Source organism: Camelus bactrianus, chromosome 34 (genome assembly GCF_048773025.1).
Source record: "Camelus bactrianus isolate YW-2024 breed Bactrian camel chromosome 34, ASM4877302v1, whole genome shotgun sequence".
Lineage (NCBI taxonomy): Eukaryota > Metazoa > Chordata > Mammalia > Artiodactyla > Camelidae > Camelus > Camelus bactrianus.
In genome coordinates, this window is record NC_133572.1 from 12,550,213 (window position 1) to 12,574,063 (window position 23,851).

Consider the following 23,851-nt stretch of genomic DNA (forward strand, 5'->3'; position numbering starts at 1 on the left):
GTCAAGTATAAAGTGAAGCATAATGTTCATACCATATAGAGTTTCAATTTGTGGAGGTAAATTATTCAGACACTATCCAACTGAATTCAATAGTCCAAGTCAACAGGCAGAAAAAATGAAACTGTCAAGGTGAAAGAAAAAAGACAACTTGTTGACTTGTTCAAGGTCATTGAGTAGGTTGCTAGTTAAGATTATTCCTTTATCTCTGCCCTTGCTTCTTGAAGAGTTCTATTCTGATTAACCATCACCTTAGTAAAGCGGTCCTTTTGCTCTCCATCATTACAGGACATTGGTTACAATTTGCTACTAGGTGCATCAGGAGTTCAATTTTATTTCTGTTTTTCTGTGTCTACTTGTGTGTTTAAATCCATGAGAAATGCATTCCTCCTGGTAATCACTAGAGTGGAAAATACAATGAGTTAAAATAATAAAAGAGTTAGATTTATAGAAGTTGGGGTTAGGTATAAGGGAAAGAGAATATACTCTGGGTTTTTTTTTTTTTTTTTTAATGAAAAAGAAAAGAAAAAAGAGAGAAAGCAAATGAGCAGGCAGACAAGCAAGCACAAAGCCTTGCCAAAGAGTAAAAACAAATTTATCTTGCTGGCTAAAAATTAACAAGTATCATAAACCCGCTGACAATTTTCTTTGATAATCTATCAACTCAAGCCCAATAAAAGTAGTTGACCATGTCATGCTTCTGCTTTTTTCCCCTTTTTCCCCTTTTAAGTCATGGTATTCTTTCACTGTGATGGTGTTACCTGTAATTGAAAAAAATTTATGGCTAAATAAACTAATTAATGTTAACAACCATTTTGTCATGTGAAGGCGGAGGACTGTAAATAAACATCAAAAGGGGCAATTGTTCTTTAGATGACGTCTGTTTATAACAGGAGTTAAAAATTATGCAATGCATTTCAAATAGAAAATGTTTTATTATCATTATTCCATGTTACCTGGGTTACGTATGTATGTGAGCTGTGTAAAGTGAGATATTTGGGGAGAAACAGTCCGCACTGGGTGTCAGAGGATGATGCAGTCCGAGCTACCACTTTGAATAAAAGAAAAACATAATTGTTAACCTGTCTCCAAGACACTGATCCATGTTTGATTGTAGTAATCAAAGAAGCCCATACAATAGCAGGTATAAATAACCTGGCATCAGAACAAAACTGAAAACATATATATATATATGTAATTCTGTGATTACATATCCACCCTAGCAAACAGATACATGACAACACCACACTGCCCTATGCGAGAACATTTGCCAACAGAACACCATGCTTTTATGACTCTTATATTTGCTTTTGGTCTTCTGCCTTCTTAGTAATTCTCAGGGTATCAGCTGTGACCTATTACTAAAGAAGTGCGTGAATATTAAAAGTATATTCACTTGAGGCAAATAATTAAAACTCTGAAAACCTTTGTGGTGGTTTAATTTCTCCATTTCACGTTGTCTTCTGAGCATGGGATGACCATGGTGACTGGAGTCCGAGGACTGGGGTTCTATTTTAGGCTCTTTCCTGTACTTTGTAAAATATGACTTTGTCAGAGTACTTCCCCCTCTGTCAAAGGAGAGTGGAGATAATACTTTATCAGGTCGCTGTGAGATTTCAATGAAATATTGTAGTGTTTGAAAAAACTGCTTCGTAAGTGGAGCAGTGCTATACCAGCAGTAGTTCATGCAACCAGCAGCCTGACCTCTGCACAGGTGTTTATTGGGAAGTAGGGATTTGTTATACCAGCTAATTTATCATTAGTCACTAATAAGTTATTTAAAACACTGATAGTTCTATGTCAAATCAAGACTTTAATGCATGTCGTTGTTTCAGGGAAGATATAATTTGACAAACAGAAGTTCTGAATTCATGCTTTGAAAAGAACTGCCCATAGTTTCTTAGTAGAGAGTTTATTTAAAGAGTCAAGAGAGAAGATTTTTTTTCTTTCTTCCTGAACAAATAATTCCAGGTTGTGTTTTAGGGTGATTGATATAATCACAAATCCATAACTTTAAGTGCAATTTTCATTGTTGACGGTGGTTGGTTTAGATTTTATGTATCTTCTTGGCATACAAGTGTTATGACGCAATGTACTCCCGCTACATAGTGTATCTGTTTTCCCCTTTTATCCGTTGTACTTTGTGAAGCAATTTGAAAAATGATTAAATTATCTCCAATTATGTGACCCGTTATACCCAGCTCTGAATGCAGTTCTTCTTGAATGTGCTGGTGTGTTTGACACCTCGTGTCCGTTGGTTGCACCCTCGCAGGAACCTGATGGTGTGTAGGACACTTGGTTTGTCTAGACGTGGCCAGATTTGTCCCGGGGACTTCATTCACTGTCTGTTTGTGGGAGCCAGTCTGGTGCTTTGGAACCGGATCCAATCTTCACTTGTAAATCAGTTTCTATTCTAGTAGATTTTCTACTCAGTCTCTCTCTCTTTCCATTTTGCTTTCGTGTACACACCACCCCTCATTGTAGATCTTCACATACCTGTGTACATTTAAAGCCCTCTCAATGAACACAGACTTAATAGGATGAAACACTGGCCCTGTTAAGAGGCCAAAACTTTAATCATCATCATCATCATCATCATCTATATAGAAACAAAAGGACTCTTTGCTTATTAGTAAAAGTTGAGGGGACGATTTCATAACCAAAGAATCCTTCAAGTTGGATTCACTTTGACTCATTTTGGTTATATTTAGATTTTGGGTTTTTGATGCCTGCTTTAGAATTGGAAATTTGAGGAGTATCTTTTTAAAAAAAATCCTTCTTACCAGTATTTCCGTGGTAAAAAAAAAATACATGACATAAAATTTGCCATTTTAACCATATCTTTCTTACCATTAAGTGCTGTTTCTGTTCTCAAATTTCCTGTACTGTTAAGGAAACCACCTTTATCTAAGTGACAAACATAATCTCTCTTCTAATCCAGTCAAGTCCCCGGCTAGTGCTCTCATAAAGACCAGTGTTCCTTTCCTTGTGCTCCGATGCGACCTGCAGAATCAGACAGAGGATCTCAGCTGCACTCACTGTCTTCAGGACTCAGCCAATAAACTGCTCCATGCTCCAAACAGACGTTTCCGTTTCAGGTTAATGCGCCGCTTGTGAACCGTTTTTCCTCCCCGAGAGGAAACATCAGCACGGTCAAAAACTGGAAGGCATCCTCTGAGCATCCAAGAAACATCCAGGAGTGGCAGCAGGAGTGGCAGGGGGTGAATGTGGAGAAGTGGAGAGAAATTTCTTCATGAAATGCTCCCCTTCCCCACATTCATTTTCCCTTCTTTTCTGCCACTTTCTATTTCAGAGGTCACTTGAGATATTACAGGAGTGCCTATTATTATTTTTATGCTTAAAAATGCTTCTTGGCTTTTTCTTTTTAACTTGTTTCAGTACAACGAAGATTGACACAAAGCCAAGGAGATTCTCCTAACTGCCATTCATCGTAACACAGCACAGCATCCTCCAAAAGGGTCCCCTTCCAGACTGTGCAGGAAGAGAGACATTTCAGATTCTCAGCATGAGAGAAATAACAACATCCCTCTTAATGACTTAGTGAGACTTCTGACAGAGAAAGAGACCCTTATTCAGAGTATTATTTACTTGAAGCGCTGTTTTAGTGTGGGAACATCCATGATGTGTAGCTTGCATGCATCTAACATTTTTGTTGTGAGGACTGTGTGGCACAGGGATCTATACTCAGTATCTTGTAATAACCTATGATAAGAAAGAATCTGTTAGAGAATATAAATGTATAACTGAATCACTATGCTGTGACACCAGAAATGAACACAACATGGTAAACCAACTCTACTTCAACAGTACTTCAGTAAAAAAAATTAATGTCTGAAATAGGAGAAAAAAATGACATGCTGCTCCAGTGAAAGTGAATTGCCAAAAAAAAAAAAAAATCTCATTTCTTTGTCATGTTTTGCTTTCCATGAAAGATCAGGCCATTCCTTTATGTCAAAAGTAAGTCACAACCCCCACACCTCGTGGCCTTCCTCTCACCTTTTGAAACAGCCTACACTCCATACACTGTGTATCTCTCTAAATCAATCTACTTTTATTCAAAAACAAAAAAAAAAGTAAGTTTCAACCTTCTACAAATGTGAGTCCCTATTTTTGGACGGTGGCATTATTTTCATAGCCTATGGGAGTAGTTCACAAGTGCATTTTCTTCCCTCCCAAAGAGATTTTGCCATCCTGATGCCTCAAAAATTACTGTCTCTACCTCCACTCATTTGACTGAAATGAAGACTTTATTCGTCAGTATAAATGGGGGAGGATGGAAGGCGAAATGTGGAAAATGTGAAGGCATTTTACGATTTACCAAAATATGATCACAAGTACATTATTTATTTTTTTTTAAAAAAGCATCATTTATATATCCTTTAGAAAACTTTTCCCAGACTCAAAAAATCAGAGGATTTTTATGGGAAAAGAATTTTAATGATTGCTGTGGTAAAAATGCAGTGTTTCGGACTTTTCTTATTCCTTGCTGATCAAACCCCTTTATTTACTCGTGTTTTTTGGTCAGTTGAAGAAGTTTCCAAACTTTTCATTCAACTGGTGTTAAATTTTCTCAGTGCCACCTGATTTTAAGACTTTAGATTTATTTTTGGATATTCAATATGCCTAGTGACAGAAAACCCAGTTTAAATTGTCAGCAAAAATAAATGGAATTCAGGAATTCAGAATTTTTTCCTTAAAATTTTTTCCTTTTATATTACAAGAGAACAAAGTATAGATCTATATAGGGCAGAAGAGTTTGGTACAATCATTATTTTTGATCTGAACTGGCAGGAGGAAGAGGTGGGGCTTCTGAGGCTATAATCTTTCTGCTCAAGCAGCAGTATTTTAAAAAATTATTACTTGTATTGAAGTATAGTCAGTTTACAATGTTGTGTCAATTTCTGGTGTACAGCATAGTAGTTGAGCCGTACATATACATACATACATTCGTTTTCATGTTCTTTTTCATTATAGCTTACTACAAGATACTGAATATAGTTCCCTGTGCTATACAGTAGGTCCTTGTTGTTTAGCTGTTGAATATGTAGTAGTGTGTATCTGTTAATCCCAGATTCCTAATTTATCCCTCTTCCTCCTTTCCCCTTTGATAACTGTAAGTTTGTTTTCTGTGTCTGTAAGTCTAAGAAATATTCAGAAATCTTGTCTTTCATTTATCAGTTGAAGAAATTAAAGCTCAGATTGGCTAAAATGATTTATTTGCTTGAGGACTCTAGCTGGCTTTACTCTGTTTTCCCTCTGCCACACAGCTGCTTGTTTAGTGCTTTGTGTTTTTGCCTTGTTTTCCTTACTTACTATTCCTTGCCTACTTAGATGGCCACTTCTACATCTTTCCCTAACCCATAAAAGGCCTATTTCAGGCATATGGCATATACATCAGTATTTTCTGACTAGTTGTTGACTAGTTAATGAAAAGTTTCAAGAATACTTATAAGAAGTGTGTTACCTTGAAAGTCTGTAAAGATGCTCAATGGCTTATGTGACAAAGGGCACCCTACCCACCCGTCCCCAGTCCATTGGGATTGGTTTTAAGATTACTCATTGATCAGGATGTGTTACCCACTAATACAGGATCTTCAGATGAAAATAAAAACACTCAAGATGGAGGATTTACAAATATTACAGTCGGTTTCTGGGAGAAGTTGGTAGAGGATAATGGTTTCTCTCCAGGTAGCTGAATCAGGAAGACAGACATAGGGTAGCTCAATTCTCTTGACAGATTTGGTTGGGGTATTTCTCTTAGTTTGATGATTTTCAGTTAAGTATACCTAGATCTCTAAGTAGTTCATACTTTTAATATTTCCCCAAAAGCTAATGAATCGCATGTTTACCCAAGATAAGGCTGCATGGTGTAACTCAAATATCAAATTTCTATTAACTCATGTGGTATTAATTATGCACACATGTATCTTTGGCTGATAAAATGGAGAGATAAGTGATTACATAAAGCATCCATTCTGTAGCAGTGGTTAAAAAAAAAAAGACACGTGTCTGTGGGAGGTCCTTCATTGATAAAAAATTTGGGAAACACTGCTCTGTTTTGAAGTTTGTAGAAACTGAAGAAGATATTAAAATGTTTTAACTGTTAAGTTGTTTAAACTGAAGAAGACATTAAAATAATTTGATCTGATTATTCTATCAGACAAACCGTGGGAGGGAGGCTGTCTTGTCTTGATTTATGCAGCGGTGATGTTAGAATTAGCGTCCAGGTCTCTAATGTTAGCCATATTCCTTGTACCACTCTGTGCTACTCTAGAAGTTGTTTTAACGTAAGTGTTGGCGTCTGAAATTTCAAGGTTCAAGAAGAACTGTGCTGTACAAGTAAGCCGGGCAGTAAAACTTGGATCTTTGCCAGCTTGATTTGGTGTCATATTAACACTCTGTGGTTTGTAAGACCAGTATTTCTAGGTTCTTGCTGCTTGGCACACAGCATAGGTAAATGAAAGCGATGCAGAAAGGGAAGCAAACATCACTGATCTGGCCATGTTCCCACAGACAGTTTAATTATGCTTATCTGTTTAGAGGAACAACACCCACCTCCCAGAGGGGTTTGCTGGTTTTTAAAACCATGATAGATCTAATTCCCTAGTAAATTTCTACCTAATACTTATAATCATCACCAGTACAGCTTACATATTCTTTGTGTTTAAATTTCCATTAAATTTTAATAATAGAGGGGGGACGGTATAGCTCAGTGGTAGAATGCATATATAGCAGGCATGAGGTCCTAGGTTCAATCCCCAGGACCTCCATTGAAAAAAAAATTTTTTTTTAATAATATATAGAATTGTAACTTCTATCAAGTCATTCACAAAATTCAATGGATCTAAGCATCTAAGTTTAATATTCAGTTCTTGGTGTCTTCCGTAATTTTATATGCAAGAAAAAATGGAAGTAAACAGCGGCTTATATTTGCTAATGAATGTGGTTGAGAAATTGCTAGGAAAGTTTAGGGGAAAGGAGACCTTTATCGTGTTACATAATTCAAAGTCAAAGGAAACAGCGTGCTCCTCCTGAGATGGAAACCTCCTGTTCGTCTTCATCACGTATACCTAATTTCAGCTAAAATGTAATGGCCACTGAATAAGACCAGAATCTATTTTTCTTTTTTTTTAGATTTATGCTTTTATTTGTACAGATCATAATAGAAGAAGGGAATAACAGGAAATAAAAGTAATTTGAGCCCTACACAGTCCAAAAGGAAAAGACAGTGCTACACAATTCCATATTTCATGCTTTAGACAAAAGAAAACATTGGGTTTTTAAGTATTATCTTCTTAAGAGTATTTACACAGGTCAATTTAATGTTATATCAGTTTATGCCCTTTGTATGTTTTAGATAACATTGTTGGATTTCCTCTGACTTCACATGAGGTGGACTTGCCAATGTGGTGAGCCTGTGCAGACAGGCACTCGCTCCCTCCTCCATCCCACCAAAAGCCATTTATTAAGCAACTGTTGTTATTAGTTGACAAAAGATTTTCCAACACTGTGTGCTTTGATTTTACGACTCAGGTAGTTTCTAGGAAAACCACATTCCTTAGATTATCGTAACTCTCATTATACCAACTGGGTATGTTTAGATGATGTTGTTTTGAAATATTAGGCAAAACCATAATGGAACCATAAGTTGCAATATTCCTGGCTACCTACAAAACATATTTTGATACTGGATACAGCACATCCATGAATTCTGAAAATAAAGGCATTTTGTGCACCTCTCTGTAAATCTCAGAAAAAGCAGAACCCCAGCAACTTTTGTAATGTGAATCTAAGTCTGCTGGGTTTCCCATTCAAGGTAAATGGCCACCTTTTCAACAAGCAGATATTGTTTGAGTCAGATAAACTGTGGCAGAGAAACAGTGTTCCACCTGTGAACAGGTACCAGAAGATGTCTGTCCCCAGAGCCCAGCCAGTCCTGAGTCAAATCCATTTGTATCCTGCTTTTTTGGGGTGCCCAACACTCTCAGCACAGAATGAAAATAGTTTTTAATGAGTTAAGACAAGTTGAGTTAAACAAAGGAGTGTGTTTACAATATCTGATATCCTGTTGTTTGTAACCACAGATCATATGGACCTAAGTTAGTTTTATTCAAAATATTTTGATGTTAGTAACACTCAAATAGGAAAGATTCTCTCAAGTTCCCTCTGGCAGTAGTATGAAATACATATCGTGGAATGTCTGTGGTGCATGTATAGTTTTGAAGGATGTATGTACAACATATACTCACCAATTTATGAGTGATTACATGTTAAAAGATTACTTATAATGCAATTATTTCAAGCAAAGAGCGCATTTGCCCATAGAAAGAACATTATGAATGCTGCTTTAGTTGTGGTGACAGCCTTCCAAACCCTACTGAACTCAAGGTATAGCTGGATAGTGCCTAAGCAGGGTATTATTTATGAGCACACAGACTCTGGGTTACAAATGATTGAGGCATAAGGATCATGGCTGCTCTCAGTGTAGCCCCGCAGAGGGAGGGGGGCTTCCTGTTTCTGCATCCCTTTCAGCAGACTCATCAAGGGGACTGCACTTGTTCAGGTTCCAGTGATGACAATAGGAAAGGGGCAGAAGATGGCATAATCAGATGTCCCTGATCATGGCCAGGTGAAAAGTTTGGTGGCTTTAAGAGCAAATGATTTCCAGGCCAAAGCAACTGTCCAACTTTAATGAAGTGGGGTTTCCCTAACAAAATGCTTACTAACCAATCGAAATAATACATTAGATCTATAGGACCCTAAGACCTAGGAAAAAGGATGAAAAAAATTTAAACTATTATCCCCAAATCTCTATACCTTTTATGGACGTGTCCTGTTTCATGGTGCTTTGCTGTATTGTGCTTTGCAGATAATGTATTTTTCACAAATTGAAGGTTTATTGCAACCCTGCGTTGAGCAAGTCTGTCGGTGCCACCTTCCCAATGGCATTTGCTCACTTTGTGTCTTTGTTTCACACTTTGGTATTTCTCTCAATATTTCAGACTTTTTCATTATTACTATATTTGATACAGTGATCTGTGATCTTTGAGTCATTACTATGACTCACGGAACGCTCAGATGATGGTTGGCATTTTTCAGCAACAAAGTTTTTTTTAATGAAGGTATGCGCATTGTTTTTTTTTTTAGACATAATGCTGCTGCACACTTAATAGACCACAGTATAGTGTAAACATAACTTTTGTATGCACTGGGAAACCAAAAATATTCGTGTCACTTGCTTTATTGTGATGTTCACCTTATTGTGATATTCACTTTATGGCAGTGGTCTGGAACCAAACACAGCATCTCTGAGGTGTGCCTGTGTCTTCATGCTTGTTTAGTTCATATAACATAGGGCATGAAGTAGTGATGGGAAAGCCAAACCAAACCAAACCCTGAGCCGATACCACAAAGGGGGGCAATTATTAGGTAATACAAGAAGCATCATACAGTTTTTGACTTGGTCATTGGAGGTCTCCTTTCCATCCCAGTATCTCCTCCCCCAACCCCCGAGTTAGGTTTCTCAATGAAGGGAATAGAACAGAATAATACATCATCCTTGGGACAGGGATGGTCAGCAGGATGTGAAGAGTCCAACCTCACACAGATACCTTGTTTGAAAAGGGAAGAGTATTTTAATAACAAATTCAGATAATTGTGAATATTCTTCTTTGATATTACACTAAAACTTGGCAAGTGGTAGTTTCTTAAAGTTTAGTTGTAGTGTAGGGTATGAAAACATGTTAATTAACTTCATTGTAATTAACTCTACTCTATACACTACAATCCGTTGGATTTTTACCTCTTGCACGTTTACCCATGCTTGATTTTGTAAAATGCTGTGTTAGTCCTTTTGAAACTCGTGATTCACTGAGTTAATGCAGTCCTCCTAAATGTTGACACATTTCAATCTATGACATAAAGATTACTTTCATTAAATAACCACTGAGCTCATTTGAAAACCCCTTAAGTACTAAGGCGCTATCAGACTCATGGTGGCCGAGATAATGCCTCAAAATTCTAATATTTTACTCAAAAACTTGAATTCTGTTCTTGACAACGAGCCTGTCAATTGCATTCCTTGAAATGATCAGCTCACTTCTTTGCTTTTGAAGAAATTACCAGCCAGATGCCTAATTTACCATAACGAGAGCTTGTTGGCCAATCGTTCTTTCAAGCAAGAGCGGTGTTCCATGGGAAGAAGCAGCGAGTTCATTTGCAACTCAAGAAATAGCTCATGTACCATTACGTAAGATAACCGTTGTCTTTCATGATGGAGTGGAAATGCCTGATGTGTACTATTCATTACATCACATGTAATATCAAAAAGAATAGACTACACAGTCAAGATTATAAAAAACGAGTTTGTTTTTGATATTTCATCTAGGAAATTCTTTATTGAAACCATTTGTTTAAAAATCTGAAAGTGTGGGGAGGGGAGGGTATACCTCAAGTGGAAGAGCACATACTTAGCATACACAAGGTCCTGGGTTCAATCCCCAGTACCCCCTCTAAAAGTAAATAAATAAACCTAATTACCTCCCCCCTCAAAAAAAAAAAAAACAAATGAAAATTTCAAAGTGTGTAGAGATGATGTGGGTGTTTTGTGTGTAATCAAACAGTTTTGTCCACATTTGCCTTTGTACCATCCATGCTAATGTCAACACAGTGAAAGAGGCAAATAGCACCTTAGTATAATAATAAAAAATAGTTTTGAGCTCACGAACCCCTGGAAGGTTTTCAGGAAACCCCAGGGGTCTGTGGAACATACTTTAAAGATTGTCTTCCTAGAGAAGTATGTTGATTACAGCCACTATTTAGAAATTCTGTTAAAGATACGATACTAATTCACATCTCTGGTTTATAAACACACACACACATTTTATTTTAGTCCCAGTAATTAGTTTAACTAATTTGAAAGACTTTGTTTTTAAAAACAGCAACATTTAATTTCATATTTCATGGCTAAAATGACAGTAAATGCTCAAAAAACAGCATAGGAGAAACTAGCATGTGTATTTGTGTGGTTTTTGTCATAAGAACAAAATAATGCTGGAAAGTTGTCTTTTCCTGTATCACATTTTGTGTGTGTGTTCTCTCTGTTAGAAATTAGAAAGCTTTTTCTTTTTCCTTTACATACATTAATTCTCCTCTTGTTTTCCTCTTAATCATTTAGCTTACTCCACTTAAGATATTTTTATTACTGAAAATTTTCTTATCTTATTAAAATCATGGGTTCATGTCAGTAAATGGGAGTGCTTTTGAGTCCAAACTAAAAGGTATAAATTTCACTTCATTGTATACAGGCAAGTCATGTTTTTCCATCTGAGAAGAACAGTCAGGATCTGTGGTCTTTCTCAGAGAGAAATAAATTCTCCTTATAAGATGTAGTTAAAAACTGAGCCTCTCTTCTGGATTTGCAAATCATCCTTTCTTGACACAGATACGAACTGCTATCTTAAATCTTACGCTTCTCAATAAAAGTGTCCAGCTATCTTCCTTTCTTTAGTCTCATTCCTACAGACATAAATCCAATCTGTTCACACTTTCCAGAAGTTCTTACACATTTTTCAGGATACTGGTGACAAACCGTGAACTAGACTACTGAAAAGATGGAGAGAGAACGCTGGGAGCGTAGCTGTAATTTCTCCAGTGCTCAAAGCAACAGCATGGCACTGGAGAACTCAGTCCCCTCAGACTCAGTTTTATTTTAGATGAGAACAATCTTAGTAAATCTGATAAGTTAACAAAATTAAAACCCTCTGGTTACTTCAGATAAAGTGGAAGGAAAACAAACTTCCAATTTCCCCTCATTTCAAGGAAAAGTCACAGGGGAATCATTTGACTTGGCAACTTTATACGTTTAGATGATTTTCAGGACTTACCAGATTTTCATCTTAAAATTTTACATCATTGTTAGGGCGTTAAAAGTGACCATACGCTGCACATACAAAGAAAAGGCTGCTTAGAAGTGTGTGACTCTAATAATTGATGTCATATCTGTATCTTAGAAAGTCTTTAGTTATATAAAACTCCTGTGGCTGATTTTACCAAGTAGAACTGATTGCCTTTTGTGTCTTTGGCTGACCCCGGCAATAGCAGCATTGCCTACAGCTGCCGGCGCTGTGGGCTGACGGAGGAGCATCAGCCGAGAGATTCACCTAGAATCCAGCTGTCAGAACTTGAGGTTCCCATTTGGCATAAAGGCATCAGGAGGACATCAGTTCAAGCCAGATAGAGAATGATTATGGCTGACAACATCCTGGGCAGTTTTTATCTTTCCAAAGTGACGTGAAGACACTTCATTCATTTTTGTCTTTTCGGAAATGCCCAGAAAAATAGTTTTTGAAATCATTATCACTAGCACAATAAATACCACTAACACGGTGTTGGGTGTTGAATAGCGGAGTTTAAAGAGCTTAACTGAGGACACTCTCTTCTCAGCGATCACCCTCCTAAAAACCTCACTTTACATTTGTCTCTGTTGTTTTCGCTGCCTTACATCATCATGTTTGCATCCTGTCTTTCCCTGTACTTGGCTTTTCTTTCCTTGTTGAGAGGGGAACATAAAGATGTTTCCTTGCGAAATTCTTTTGCTCTCTTGCTTTTCCTTGTGTCGAGATGGCAATCAACCCAGCTGTCAGCAGAGGCTGCTTGGTGCTTTAGAGATGCGTATCAGTGGAACGCATTCTGTCCTTGTGTGCCAGGGCAAGTTAAAGGGGAGGCCAGCTGGGCCATTACTGGTTTTGGTAAGGAGAGAGGCGCCTACGTCAGCGTTCCTTTGTCTGTCCCTGCCCGTCTGCCCCTTTCCTTCCTGCCTTCCTCCTTTTATAAATTCTCCTTTCACCTCTCTAGGACTGGTCAGCTAATCAAGTGCTGTATTCATTGTGAGGTTCCAGTGCAACTCATCGTCTGCAAGGCAGAATTAGAACCTGGCTGCTTCTTATCCCTAGAACAGGAATTTTTAAACTTCTGTGCGATATGTAACTCCCTTGAGACTTTGTGGTCTCGGAGACAAGGGACCTTCATTTTTAATAAATGTAAGGTAATTTTCACTGAAGTGATCCCAAGGCTAGCTTTGAGAAACATTTAAAAACTCTATTTCCACCCTCTTCTGAAGGTGGACAAACCCTATGGACAAGCCATTTGCATAAAGCCTAAAAATTAAAAATTTACATTTGCTCCAAAGTGAGTTGTTTCTTCAGTTCTTACTGTGAATTGACCAAACATAAAACTAATATTAAAAAAAAATTTACCAAAGGGGAAAGGGCGGGGGAGAGAGAAATTAGGAGTTGGGGAATAACAGATACACATTACAGATATATGTAAAATAGATAAACAACAAAGACATACTATATGGCACAGGGAACTACATTCAATTTCTTGTAATAACATAAAATGGATAAGTATCTAAAATATATATATATGTGTATGCATATGTAAAACCGAATTGCTTTGCTTTACACCTGAAGCTAACATTGTAAATAAACTACACTTCCATAAAAAAATGAAAGAAAAATTTCCCTTTAGAGCAAACTCTTGGATAGCAGGGTGTCATATAACCTTGAGAACCATTTCTCTAGACCAAGAGTTCTCAATCTTGGCTCTACCATAGAGTCATCTGGAAGGTTTTTTGTTTGTTTGTTTTTTAAATGTAGTTGCCCAGACCCACCCCCAAAGATTCTGATTAAGAAGACATTGGTTGGTTTTGTTTTTTTTTTTAACTTCCCTGTAACTTTATTATATAGATTTGGAGTGTGGTCTCCAGATCACCATCACATGATAATGTGTTTGAAAGGCAGATTTTTTGACCCACCCCAGGAATTCTGGGGACTGGAACCAGAGTTAAAGGAGACCTCCGAGTGATTCTGTGCATGCTAAACTTTGAGAACCATTTCATTGCTCAAGACCAAACTTCAAACTTGAAGCAATGGACGTTTAGATGAGACTTTTTTTAGTGATTGAGATAAATCAGCTATGTTACCCTTCTCTTCTATATTGTATTTTTTGCATATACACCTTAACAAAGAATACAGTGTTATTTCTTTTTTAAAATTTTAAATTGAAGTATAGTTGATTTACAATTTGTGTTAATTTCTGGTGTAGAGCATAGTGATTCATTTATACCATATATTCCTTTTCATATTTTTTCATTATAGTCCGTTACAAGGTATTGAATATAGTTCCTTGTGCTACACAGTAGGACTTTGTTAACTGTTTTATATATAGTAGTAAGTATCTGCAAATCCCGAACTCCCAATTTATCCCTCCTTTCCAGTGTTATACCCAACAAAAAGTGTATTTGCTATAAGAAGAACATGTAATAAATTACAATGAGATAAAAGACTAAAAATCCCCAAGAGATGTAGAATCCACTAACCTTGCTGCTCATTACTCTATCACTTTGAAGGTCAGCATTCTTCTATAATAAATGTAAGAAGTCAAAGATGAGAAAAATGTGGAAAGGCAAAAGATGAACCCAGATTTATGGTATTTCTCCTTTCTTCCATGGAAAGAGTAGAATATACAGAATTAAATGCATTAAGCAACCTTCTAAAAGTAGAGGATTCCTATCAAATTCAAATTTTAGAGTTGAATAAAGTGGTAACTTTTGTTTGGCAAATAGTAAGATATGTTTATGTACCAGGCACGACTCTCCGAGCTTTAGAAGTTATTTGATCTTTACAACATTTGGGGTTAGGTACAGCTGTAATATGGGGAAGGAAAGTAAGATGGGAAGGGGTGAATTTGCCCAAGGTTGTCGACACAGCTATAAAGTGGCTTAGCCTGTGCTTAATCATTACATTACTTAGGTGGAAAGAATTCATAGCTGCTGATTAATTCTTTACTATCTTGAAAATGTGTTTTGTTCAAAACCACTTTTTCTTTGTGATCTCAATTTTTCTTCCAATTTCCCTCGTGCCACTTTTTGCATTAATTTATAATTTTTAATTGTTTTTTGGGGGAGGGAAACATTGTCTATCACTTGTTTATTACTTGCAATATAAATTTTCTGTTTTTAATCCGCTGGGGAAAGTAACTGAAAAAAAATTCTGCCCTTTCAATCACAGGATGTTTTGAGTCCATTGCTTGAGCTAAGTTGAGATATTTGGATAAGTAAAGAAAGGTGAACATATTTCACTTTCAAATTTTCCAAGGCAACATTAGCAGTTTCCTTTGCTTCTTTTGAGAAAGATGAATTTGGCTATTTGAAGGAAGTCTCCACCAAAATTAATCCCTTTCCCAGGATTTGTTTTCCATATTATTTATCACATTGATAGGTTTCTGCAGAGTGTGGGTTTGGCAAAGTCATACTGAAGGACCAGAAAACTAATCTCTTGATAACTTTTGTGTCAAAAAAGGCAGCGAAATCCAAGCTTTCAAGTATCCGAAAAAGTCTACACCTTATAAATTCTTGGCCCAGATTTGTAAACCTAGTGCTTTTGAATAAAACTTCAATTTTCTCACGTATGATTAACAGTATGGTGGTTTCTTGTACTATGTAACATTTTTTCAGAAAAAAGAAGGATGAGAACAAGGGAGTGTGGAGAAGAATTTTTTTAAAATCCTTAACTGAGTACATAATAACTCTGTGATACATTGAAAGATGAAAATGGACTAGATAATATCTATTAGATAAGTTAATAGGACTGATTTCTACTTCCTTCATACAGGAGTAAGCATGGAGAAATTTATCTGGAGCTCTGATTGCAGTTAGTAAGAGTTGATTGATCTAAGGATCTAAATATTCAACCTCCCTCACTTTTTATCCCATTAGGTTTTAATTTCTTTTTCTCTCTCTGGGCACGTATCTACAGGGCAGTGTAATGTTGGGGACTGAGCTGATTGGAGGGACCACCTTTTGGACAGATTCTCAGGTATTCGCTGTGCTCTCCCCTGCGTTCAGTCCCCTAGTGCTTGTGATGAGTCACTTGCCCATCCTGGTATCAAAAGAGATGAGTTCTAGAAGGTATATTGGCTTGAGTGTAAATCCTGATTCTGACAGCTACTCCCCGTATGACTTCAGAAAAATTACTTAACTTCTCAAACATTCATTTTCTTCCCTTGTAAAAATAACACACAAATATCTGCTTTATAAGGTTGTTATGACTAGTCTGTGATTAATTACAACAGTAGTAGCAACAACAACACAGCAGAGCATCCAAGAGCCAAACCTTCTTCTGAGACGCTGTGCACAACTCTCGCTCAACTCACACAAACCAGCTTTCCTCTTCGAATTCCGAAACCCACAGCAGAATTACGTAGCCATTCGGCCGTGTCGGAGAGTTTTGTAAACAACCAGCTCTTAAAAACAGTCTCTGAGCTGGGTAAGGTTATCGTTTTCTCCCAAATATTTATTTTTGCAACCCCTTTTAATTTCTATTGGGACTTATGCAAATGTCTAAAAGGGCTGAATCTGGCTTTCAATCATGGAAATCTGGGGCCTGTACTCCTTTAAGGGTATTTTGGTACAATGTGGCTATGCTTTGTGGTAGATCCATGCTTCTTAAGGCAGTGTGGGGCTGCACACCTAACCCCAGCGAGCGCAAATGGTCAAAGGCCTGCATGTTGTTAGGAATTCTAATCGAGTTTTAGTTACATGCATTTTGTGGTACTACCAACATTTCATCAGAAGTTGAACAATCTGGTTTTGATCAATTCAGATACACAGTTTATCTGCAGACAGCCAGAAAGTGAGCAGAATATCTCCAGGGAAAAAAAAATGCTTTCAGATTAATTCTTTCTTGGAAAACAAAAATAACAGGACTTTTAGTAATTCCTGATGGAGAAATGCAAACACTAGAGAGTCAGCCTTATTGGGGAGAAGTAAAAGAATATTCAGTGTCTTGCTTTCTTTAACTTTCATTTGACAAAATGGCACTGGGTACAGTGCTGTCTGAGATAGCCTTTTAAAAAAATGTTTTTACTGAAGTGTAGTTGATTTACTGTGTTAGTTTCAGGTGTACAGCAAAGTGATTCAGTTATACATACACACACATGTATATATTTTCTTTTCAAATTCTTTTCCATTGTATGTTATTACAAGAGATTGAATATAGTTCCCTGAGCTATACAGTAGGTCCTTGTTGTTTGTCTATTTTATATATAGTAATGTGTATCTGTTAATCCCCAACCCTTAATTTATCCCTCCCCAACCGTTCTCCTCTGATAACCATAGTTTGTTTTCTATGATGTCCGTGAGTCTGGTTTTGGTTTGTAAGTAGAATTTCTATCATTTGTTTTTAGATTACACATATAAGTGATATCATATGATATTTGTCTTTGTCTGACTTAACTTCACTCAAAATGATAATGTCTAGGTCCATCCATGTTGCTGCAAATGGCATTATTTTATTCTTTTTATGGCTGAGTAGTATTCCACTGTGTATGTATGTGTGTGTGTGTGTGTGTGTGTGTATGCCTCATCTTCTTTATCCAGTCATTTGTTGTTGGACATTTAGATTGTTTCCATATCTTAGCTATTGTATATAGTGCTGCTATTAACATCAGGGTGCATTTATCTTTTCAAATTAAGAGTTTTCATCTTTTCCAGATATATGCCGAGGAGTGGGATTGCTAGATCAGATGGTTAGTTTAGTTTTTTAAGGAACCTCCATACTGTCCTCCATAGTGGCTGCACCAATTTACATTCCCACCAACAGGGTAGGAGGATTCCTTTTTGAGATAGACTTTTACTAGACATGCTTTGCATTCAACATGATGGAAAAAAAGGCTGAAATCTTTTTTTTTCCTATCCTTTTTACGAGTTATTCTCCTATTGTTTTGAAGTGTTAAATGTTAGCTATTACCACACATCTGCGAGTGCAGAGCAGAGCAGATTTGCTTAGTTAGATTAGCCAAAAAGTCAGCACTGCAGCCTGAGGACCCACATCTGTTCTCTTCTTTGAGCCAATTCCACATAATGTGAATGAGTCAGAGAAAAACAGGCTGGTTCGGTCAACAGCAGCTCTTTTTCTTCACGTTAGTCATGACTGGGACTTGGGGCTGGAACTGCCTTAAAAATATGTATCTGGACCTTTCCCTGCTCGAAGGCAAGCATATGGTAGACAGTATTTTCATCATGAACCATCCCCCAGAAAAAAAACATTTTACAACTTCCTTGAACACGTTCAAGTGTCAAGAATCTACAAATTGTAATCTATCTGTTCTCTCATTTGCCACTTTATCTAAATTCCCACTGCTGCAGCTTGTCCGTATTTAACTTCACCTTGCTCTCAGCTGAAAAGGAATGTCACTCTCCTTTCCATGGAATACTGTCCTTCCTTTAATACTGTCACTGGCTTGGGAATCATAGATAGCACAATGTTAAAAAAAAAATCTTGGTGTCTGTATCATTTTTTTAGACTCCACATATAAGTGGTATCATATGATATTTGTCTTTGACTTACTTCACTTAGTTTGATAGTCTCTAGGTGACCAGAAATGAACACAACATTGTAAATCAACTATACGTCAATTAAAAAAAATTCTGCCAGTATGTTTGTGGCAAAAGGATATGACTTGCATTGACAGTCATTTATCTCTTTACAAAAGCGTTTAATGTCCACTGATGTGGTCTCCATATGTGTCCTCGGAAGCTCTTTTAGACCCATGAGTGTGTGGACAACAGAGTTTGCTTTGCATTTTTTTCTGTCCCTGGAATTAATGGGACACGTCATTGGAGTTTGTGCTCCTTGGTGTGATGCCTGCAGTGGAGGAGCTTGGTAGCCTGGGGAAGAAAGTGCCTCTGACACCTTTCCGACGGGCAGATGTACAACCCTGAGGTCATTTGGTTGGTTTCCTGCTCAAGACTCTCTTCTTTATGAAGGCTTCAAATTGTTTAGTGGGGAAAAAAAAAAGATACTCAAATGTGTAGTAAGAGTGTATATAGAGGGAAGGAGGGAGTTTTCCATATCTAAACATAGTTCCTAAATTTGAAAATAAACTTGCATTAACAAACATACTTAACATAACAAGGGTGAAAGTAGTGGTACCTATTTGGGGTGAAATGGTCTCAATCATTTTTTTTTTTTCCTAATGTCTTCTGTTTCTTGTGCGTGGCATGTTCTTCAACCTCCTTGAATAAACTACGGGAAGGACTAATGCAGACTAAAGAACAGATTGAAAATAAGGCCAGTGTACCAAGAAAAGTGTTTACTCAGATCATGTTCCAGCCTCACAAAAAATTGCACTGAAGCCTTCATTTCTTTGCCACTGGGACGTAAAACATGTTATGTCACAAAAATAAAGTCACTCTTCTGTGTCTAAAGATAGCTTCTCTTTTATTTGTGCTAACTTCTAGATATAATTCTTGGAAAGCTATGTAAGTGAATCAGGGCTTTTGTGTTTTGCAAACAACAGAATTTTAATTCAGTCTTGAGCGAAACGTGGATCGAAAGCTCCAGGAAGTGGACGTGACTTTAGGTATAGCTGACCCAGACATATATCTCCCAGCAGCATCCTTTTTCCTCTCTGTCTTGGCTTTGCTTTTCCCTGCATGGTTTGCTCTCAGGAAGGATCTTTCCAGCAGTTAGAAAAAGGGGAGTTGCCTCCTGCCCCCAGTCCCTGTAGCATCACCACACCAGAGGAAGGAGAACTCTTCTTTGCCAGCATCCCCAGAATTAGTCCAGTGTTTGTGGCTTTACTGTCCTGACTTAAGTCACATACCCATCCCTGAGGATTTCAGTGTTAACGGGATCTATCTGAATGAGCCTGGCTTCTCTTGTCCTGATCAGCTCAGGATGGTGATGACAGTTGGTAGCTCATGTGGAATGAGAAATCTGCCAGGTGAGAAAACCCCACCTCTGGACAGAGAGATTTCCATGACTCTTATTTTTGCACCTAGGAGAAGAGTTATAACAGACCTCAGAAAACACTTACACTAGAGTATAAGGCAGAGAGACCTCCTCAGCAAACCATTATTATTGGCTTAATGTGTTGTTCAGGGCCCCAAAATTCTTGTTGCGATACACTTAGCCCATCTATCCTTTTTGGTGCCTGTGCTAAGGCTACAGAACCTCCCTTTATCCGTAGTTACGTTGCAAGACCTGTGAATTTTCCAGTTAGTTTATGTAGGGGCTTTCCACTAGCAGGAAGACCTACCTCTGGCCTAGTTTGTAAGGTCAGCCTAAACAAGTAATTAATTACCCATAGGAAAGTCAAATACTCTTATCAGAAGAAAGAACACTGGGAAGAAAATACTCCTTGTCAGTATTTGTTAAAAAAAAATACGATTTGACGCTATTATCAAAGGCTATGTATTTTTTGATAATTTCTAGTTTTGTAATGAGTGGCAAAAGAGAGTATTTTCCATGAATAAAGATATTTGTGATTGGAGAATTTTTAAGTTATGCTGTATATAATTCATGACATAAATATTTATTAAACTAGAGGTTATTCTTTTTAGGTTTGAAACTACTTTTGTTTTTTTGTTTTTGATTGGGTTTTTTTATTTTTTATTTTTAACTTTTTTTTATTGAGTTATAGTCATTTTACAATCTTATGTCAAATTCCAGTGTAGAGCACAATTTTTCAGTTACACATGAACATACATATATTCATTGTCACATGTTTTTTTGCTGTGAGCTACCATAAGATCTTGTATATATTTCTCTGTGCTATACAGTATAATCTTGTTTATCTATTCTACATTTTGAAATCCCAGTCTGTCCCTTCCCACCCCCTGCCCCCCTGGCAACCACAAGTCTGTATTCTATGTCTATGAATGTCTGTTTCTGTTTTGTATTTGTTTTTTCTTTTTTTAGATTCCACATATCTGCGATCTCATATGGTATTTTTCTTTCTCTTTCTGGCTTACTTCACTTAGAATGACATTCTCCAGGAACATCCATGTTGCTGCAAATGGTGTTATGTTGTCAGTTTTTATGACTGAATAGTATTCCATTGTATATTACCACATCTTTATCCAGTCGTCTGTTGAAGGACATTTAGGTTGTTTCCATGTCTTGGCTATTGTAAATAGTGCTGCTGTGAACATTAGGGTGAAGGTGTTATTTTGAAGTAGGGTTCCTTCTGGATATATGCTCAGGAGCGGGATTCCAGGGTCATATGGTAAGTCTATTCCTAGTCTTTTGAGGAATCTCCATACTGTTTTCCACAGTGGCTGCACCAAACTGTATTCCCAATGGCAGTGTAGGAGGGTTCCCTTTTCTCCACAGCCTCTCCAGCATTTGTCATTTGTGGACTTTTGAATGATGGCCATTCTGACTGGTGTGAGGTGATACCTAATTGTAGTTTTGATTTGCATTTCTCTAATAATTAGTGTTATTAAGCATTTTTTCATGTGCCTATTGATCATTAGTATTTCTTCCTTGGAGAATTGCTTGTTTAGGTCTTCTGCCCATTTTTGGATTGGGTTATTTGTTTTTTTAATTAAGTCTTATGAGCTGCTTATATATTCTGGAGATCAAGCCTTATATATTCTGGAGATCAAGCCTTTCATTTGCAAAAATTTTCTCCCATTCCGTAGGTTGTCTTTTTGTTTTACTTATGGTTTCCTTTGCTGTGCAGAAGCTTGTAAGTTTCATTAGGTCCCATTTGTTTATTTTTGCTTTTATTTCTATTGCTTGGGTAGACTGTCCTAGGAGAACATTTTTGAGATGTATGTCAAATGTATGTTTTGCCTATATTTTCTTCTAGGAGGTTTATTGTATCTTGTCTTATGTTTAAGTCTTTGATCCATTTTGAGTTTATTTTTGTGTATGGTGTAAGGGAGTGTTCTAGCTTCATTGATTTACATGCAGCTGTCCAGTTTTCCCAACACCATTTGCTGAAGAGACTGTCTTTATTCCATTGTATATTCTTGCCTCCTTTGTCGAAGATTAGTTGGCCAAAAGTTTGTGGATTCATTTCTGGGCTCTCCATTCTGTTCCATTGGTCCATATGTCTGTTTTTGTACCAATACCATGCTGTTTTGATGACTGTAGCTCTATAGTATTGTCTGAAGTCTGGGAGAGTTATTCCTCCAGCCTCTTTCTTTTTCTTCAGTAATGCTTTGGCAATTCTAGGTCTTTTGTGGCTCCATATAAATTTTATTATGATTTGTTCTAGTTCTGTGAAATATGTCCTGTGTAATTTGATAGGGATTGCATGAAATGGTTTGAAACTACTTTTGCCCATTTGACTTATGTTTATTTTTTTCTATTGTGTATTAGGTAGAGTTTTTCAGGGAAACATAATATATATATATGTAGAAAAAGATTTAAGGAATTGGCTCACACACTTATGGAGGCTGGCAAGTCCCCAAATCTGCAGAGTCGGCCAGCAGGCTGGGGACACAAGGAAGAGCCAGTGCTGCAGTTCAAGTCCAAAGGCTGGCTGCTGTAGGATTTTTTCTTGTCCCTAGGAGAGGTCAGTCTTTCCTTCTAGTCAGGCCTTCAGCTGATTGGATGAGGCCCACCCACACTGTGAAGGGCAATCTGCTTTGCTTAAAGTTTACCAGTGTAAATGTTAATCTCTTCAAAACAACCTCACAGAAACATCCAGAATAATGTTTGACCAACTATCTGAGAACTGTGGCTGAGCCAAGTTGATACATAAAGTTAACCATCGCATATTGTAAAGTATTGCACTGTGGCAAATCAGATTTTATGAATGTGTGGTTATTTTCATGATCCAATAATTTGCATACTTTGGGGGCTTTTATGTCAGATTTTGTTACTATGAAATTAGTACTGTTATAAAAATTTGTTAAATAGTTTTAGATGACCTCTTGAGATTTTTAAGGGAGAACGTGGGATCTTATAAAACTAAGATTTAGAATGTGTTTTTAAAGCAGAAATCGTTCAGTTTAATAATTTCTTCCTAAAGCAGAAAACATTAAGTATATTGAAAATGAGCAGGAAGAAAGGTTTTATGTTTTCTACGGATTATCAGATTGTAAGAAAGGGAGAAGGTAAGCTTTATGGTTCCCATGGTGGTTTGATAATGGCTAACTGAGCCTATTCATTCATCAAGTGCAGGATATAATGCCCCTTTACACACTCATTCACATCACTCCCATTTCCTGCATGTTTTCAGCGGGGAAATGTGCTATCTGAATCAATAGTTGCTTTTCTCAATATATTTCCTTCCAGAATCCTAGAACCAAAACAATTTGGCCATTTACAACTTGGAATTAGTCCCAGGTCTTGGATATTGTATTGTATTGTATTGTATTGTATTGTATTGTATTGTATTGTATTGTATTGTATTGTATGTATGTATGTATATAATTTTTTTCTTTAAAAGTGTCTGTTCTGTTTGTGGACTCCCATTATAGAAAAGTGGAATATGTAAGGCAATCAGGCACAAAAAAACCTGGTTAAGGTCAAATAAGCTGGTTAATACGTATCTGCTCTTGCCAATGCTGGGTACCAGAATTTTGACTACAAAATCTGCTAGTCCAGAGAGCTATTTCCAAAAATACTCAGAGAGGTCTTTCAGTTCCTGCTTTAGGAAGACAATGAGAGTGCTAGGTTAAACACATACAAGGGATTGGAAATGACATTTATTTGACCGTGGTGTTAAGCATCATGATGCACAACAGGGCGTGGTTCTGATACTGACTTCCCATTCTGTCTTCATTTTAAAACAGGTGAAACTTCCTTAATGTGCATGGCTAAGAGAAGCATCTTTGTTCTCATCCAGATGCAGTCTGCACCCCCCACACCCATACACATACCTTGCCATTTCTAAGTACAGACACATCCTGTTCTGAGTTAAGAAGATGGAGTCAAGTTTTGCTTCTCTGTCTACCTTATGCCTCATAAAATTTTGTCTCAAGACTCAACTGTCAATTTTTCTTATTAAGAAAGTTCATTTCTTCATGACT

The 23,851-nt window shown here is 37.1% G+C and overlaps 1 long non-coding RNA gene across 1 annotated transcript in view; it reads left to right on the plus strand.

Moving 5' to 3' along the window:
* The window catches only part of LOC141575935 (uncharacterized), a 273,778-nt gene that overhangs the window by 155,291 nt on the left and 94,636 nt on the right, over nt 1-23,851 (plus strand). The gene's annotated exons all lie outside the window — the stretch shown is intronic.